The sequence below is a fragment of the Ursus maritimus genome, unplaced genomic scaffold, assembly GCF_017311325.1.
Source record: "Ursus maritimus isolate PB19 unplaced genomic scaffold, ASM1731132v1 scaffold_24, whole genome shotgun sequence".
Taxonomy (NCBI): domain Eukaryota; kingdom Metazoa; phylum Chordata; class Mammalia; order Carnivora; family Ursidae; genus Ursus; species Ursus maritimus.
The window spans coordinates 43994691-43999209 of record NW_024424897.1 but is presented as its reverse complement, the minus strand read 5'-3'; the positions used below and the strand labels follow the sequence as shown (position 1 = coordinate 43999209).

General features: G+C 61.8%; 1 protein-coding gene and 1 long non-coding RNA gene across 2 annotated transcripts in view; one reads left to right on the top strand and one right to left on the bottom strand.

Moving 5' to 3' along the window:
* The window catches only part of LOC103667172, a 13440-nt gene extending 9050 nt beyond the window's left edge, over nucleotides 1-4390 (bottom strand). The window contains exon 1 of the long non-coding RNA XR_569688.2: nucleotides 4233-4390. This is a non-coding gene — a long non-coding RNA (uncharacterized LOC103667172). The remainder of the gene's footprint in view (nucleotides 1-4232) is intronic.
* The window catches only part of MYO1C (myosin IC), a 24167-nt gene that overhangs the window by 778 nt on the left and 18870 nt on the right, over nucleotides 1-4519 (top strand). The window lies entirely within an intron of this gene.

Here is a 4519-nt window from a genome sequence, read left to right as displayed (position 1 = left end):
GAGAGAGAGAGAGAGAGAGAGAGAGAGAGAGAGAGAGAGAGAGAAAGTGGCTGTGACGCCCCGTCCCAGGAGCTGGTTGCACAGCGTGCGGCACCAAGTCTCCGCGAACTCGGGCGGGGGCCGGGGCTGGCCGGGGCGGGGCGGGGCCGGAGAATTCGCGCGCGCGCGCCCGGGCCTAGGCCCTGCCGGGGATGACGACAGGCAGCGGCCCGGCCCCGGGCGGGCCCTGGGCGGGGAGAGCGTGCCGGGGCCGCGGACTCCGGAGCCGGCCACGCCGCCCAGCCTGGCCCCCGCCTGCGCACCCGAAGAGCCGAGCCGGTGGGTACGCGGGGCGCGGGCGCGGGGCGGGCAGCAGCTGCGTGGTCCCGGGAGGGCTCCGCTGGCGGGCGGGAAGGGGAATAGGGCAGGCGGCCGGGCGCCAAGCCAAGCCCGGAGCTGCGGTACGGGAGGCGGGGGTCGCCGGTCTGGAGATCGCTGGGGCCGACGGTCGGCCCTGGCTCGGCCTATGCAGGGTCCCAGAACTCGGCCTCGTGGAGACTTAAATTACTTGCGGGTAACGTGAGGGCGGGGAGGGCCGGCTGGGGTCGCAGGACCCAGGCAACCTGTGCGCCCTTTGGGCCCCTCCAACAGCCCGGCCCAGCCTCTGGGTTCCGGAGAGGCCGCGCGCGCCCCGCCCCTTCCCGTACTCCGCCCCCCCACCCCCACCCCGAGCCCCGCAGCGCCAGTTTCCCTGCGCGCTTGGGAGCCTGTGAGTGCGGCGGCCAGGGTCTCCGAGATGAATGAGAAAATGAATGGTTGGCCCACGGCCTTGTTCAACTCCCGGCACGCTCTGGGCTCTGTGATTCATTCATTCGTACAGGCATCCACGAGGGGTTATTGAACCCCTACTGTGTGCCGAGCTGGGTGAACGCCCGGGCGGGAGCAGGCCCCTGGGAGAGACTGACAAGCAAACCAGCGATTGGAGCCTGATGCGATAAGGAGGGGGGGTTATGTGTTGGGGGAGGCAGGAAGGAGTTCGGGGGGAGGTGATACCCGAGCTGAGTCTTCAAGGATGACTAAGAGTCAGTCAAGTGGGGAGAAGGATGGTGCACCGGACCAAGGAAGGTGCAGGTGCAAAGGCAAGAAGCTTAGGGAGAGAGCCACATGTGACAGGGGTGGGAGCAGTTCCTTCTGGCTGTTTGTGGTGCTGAGGGAGGTATGGGGAGAGAAGGGACTGGAGAGGGCCACCCCTGGGGTCACACAAGAACACAGGCCACTGGAGTAAACTGAGGACAGAGGGAACTGCTGGAGTCTATATGCAGGCACCTGGCAAGAAGCATTGGGTGTGAAGAATGGGCTGGGCCCTATAAACTTTCACTCTATTAACATAAGATGTTAATTGATCAGATACACATTTGTAAATACTACAGGCTGTTGTGGGAAAATGGATTGGAGGGAGGAAAGCAGTGTGGAGGTTGCTGCCTGATCCAGGAGCAGACGAGTGAAGGGGGAGCAGAGGGAAGGTTTTTAGCAGGTGGTGACTCCTTGGTGTGAGACATGGAGAGAGGGGAACAGGCTTTTTGATGCCAGATGGTGATGACTATCTGGAGATGTCTCCCTCCTTTCTACCTATAGTATATTGAACAAGGAGGAGAGGTCAGGGGCAAGGTGCTCTATTTACTTCTTCTGGACCCCCAGGCAGAGATGTCTGGCAGGCCAAAGGCTCATGGTTCTAGAGCTAGAGTGTATAGGCCTTGACTGGGGCCCTGTGAACAATCAGGTAGAGAGCCCTTTAGTCCCCACCTTTCACCTCCATTGCCGCTCACAACAGTTCCCTAGAGTCTGGAACAGTCAGTCCTTGGTAGGGCAGCTTGGGCCTAGACCTAAGATATGTTTGAGAAATATAAATTGAGCTCCTGTTCTGTACCCAGTACTACACTGTGGGTGAGATAGGCTATGGTTCTGTCTGCTTCCCCAGTAGGCCATGAGGCTGCCCCAGTGGAAATCAGCTTTTAGCAGAAATCTGGGGGTCCTCAGAACACCCTCTCCAGACCTGCATGGTCCTTTGAGGCCCTCTGAACATTTGAGACTGCCCACTGCCTTCCCCACTCCTCCAGAGGTCAGGCCAGTAGGCACCTGGCTCACACTAGGTAAAGGGCACTGGATGACCCAGGTCTGCTGGGTCTGCCCTATCCCTGCCTTTACAGGAAACAACACAGGTGGGAGGAGACCCAGAGGTAGTCTTGGGAAATAAGTCCTGGGTCACTCATGTAGCCACAGCTTCTTCCCAGCCTGCGGCCAGCCCCTAGGTGCAGGGCCATGCTGGGGGCCCAAAGGCAGTGCCCAGTCCCAAGCTGCTACTCCTAAGGCCTACATGTCAATAGTCGCACAACACCGACAGGGTTATATACTGGGCACTGCAGTCATGGGGTTAGTGAGGAAGGTCCCAGCCTGGCAGGGCAGCCAGTTAACCTTTACAGAGAAGCGGAAGCTTGAAAATCCACCAGCCTCTCTCTCCCTTAGGGCAGCTCTAGAGAAGCAGTGAGTGCTTGAGTTCCCGGTTCCAATCCCACGCCTCCCTTTACTAGCCCTGAGATCTTGAGCAAGTCATGCCCTTGCCCAGCCTCAGTTTCCCCGTCTGTAGGATGGGGGTAATAGCACAGAGCTCATGGATTGGCTTCAGGGCACTGAAGGGAATATCATAAGACAGCGCTGAGAATTCAGGAAGGGCCTGGCGCTGCAGCCTTCGTCGCGGTATCTCTCACCCGCGGCTCCCCGGCACCCCGCCGCCCCCCCCGGGGCTGGCGCTTCCGCCCAGTGAGGCGGAGCAGGCGGGGGCCGGAGCAGGCGGGGGCCGGAGCCCGGGCTGGGGCCGCCCCTCAGGCCAGCCCGGCTTCAAAGACGCCCCCTCCTTCCGCCACTAGGCGGTGGCTGTGGGGGCGCCAGCGGGCATCCCGGGAATGCGGCGGCGCGGCTCGGGGTGTGGGGGGTGGCCCGCAGGACCCCTCCGCACGCGGATTCCCCTCATTCCAGCCGCTTGACGAGGCAGCGGGCGGGGCGGGCTCTGCGGCCGCGAAGCTCCGCCCGCTCTCAGCTCCTCCCCTCCCGTCCGCTAGCGGCCGCAGTGCCAGCCCCGTGCCCTCCTTACCGCAGGGAGCTGTGCTGCGGTGGGGGCTCACTCGACCTCGTTCCCCCCAGGACTCTGAGGCACTCCCCACCCTGGGTGGGCTGGAGGCAGAGTCCTCCTCCCCGCTCCCATTCCCTTCCAGATTTTAAACCTGGGGGCACCGCGGAGGGCGCCCCCTTCCTCCTTGAGCCCGCCTCTGCGGGTGGCGTTTAATACCCCCTTCCGCTCCAGCCCATCTCCCAGCTGCGCACCCAGTCCCCTCGCCCCTGCAGAAGGCCCCATCTCCCAGCTGGTGCCCTCCCCACCCCCACCCCCCGCGGGGTCCCCCGGGCCGCGGCTCGGGCCTGGCTGTTGTTCTCGAGGTAATGAGCCTCCCCACGAGGCTGCAGCCCGCACCTGCCGCAGCCTCACCCCCTCTCCGGGGAGCCTGGGTCGGAGGGAGGGGCGCGCTGGGGCTTTGGGTCCCGACTCTGCATTTTGCCCCCCGCTAGGACAAGTCAATGTCCGCCGTACTGCGCCTCACGTTCCTTATCTGTCAGGTGGGGAACAGGTAAAGTTCTCGAGAGCTCTTTGTAACTGGCAGACATGCCTGAGGGCTTTCCCCGCTAGATAAGAAGTGTGTCTGGTCTGGCCCAGGGCCTGGCTCTTAGTAGGTCCGTCCCAAACATGTGTGGAATGATGTCGGACCAAGAGAGGGAAGTGCTTGTTGAGAGACTGGGAAGTGCCTTAGCGCTTTCAGCTTAGCCTTCTCATCAGTCCTTTTAGGCAGACTAGCCACATTCTGAGAAGTTGAGTGACTTGCTCCTAGTCATACTGCTTGTAAAGAAATAGCGCAGTCTTTTGCAAGCATCAAAGGCTTTTAGCCATCACCACCTCCACCAGCGGTGGGATCTAAGCTAGAGTTCGCTCCCTAAGTGCTTCCAGGATCCCGGTGAGGGTGCGGCTGTTTGGGGCTGGTTTGGGAGAAGAATGGTGTCCTGGGGGATCCAGAGGGACAAGAGAGGGAAGCTCCCTCCAGAGGAGGACGAAAATTGAGGAGCCCCTAAGGCACAGAGGCCCTAGTTGGGGTGTCTGGGATAGGGGAGAGGGGTATAGGCCCCAAATGCTGGAAATCGGACGTACGTACGTTTTCCAGATGGGAGAATAAGACCTCCATAGGGGCCGGACACAGATCGCGCTCGGCAAAGACTCCCTGTGGACGTCCCTGTCCCTTGGGGGCTCTCTCCGTGCTGATTCGGAAACCTAAAGAGATTTTCTTGGGGCTTAAAGACCCAGGGCCACCCGCCCCCCAGAGAGTATATAAGGGTGGACAGTGTCCCGCACGGAGGCTCCGCCTGCTTGGGCGCGCCGGCCGTATTTGGACATTTCGATCTATTTTTAACTTTCCTGGGACTCGAGGTTGGGGCGAGGGGG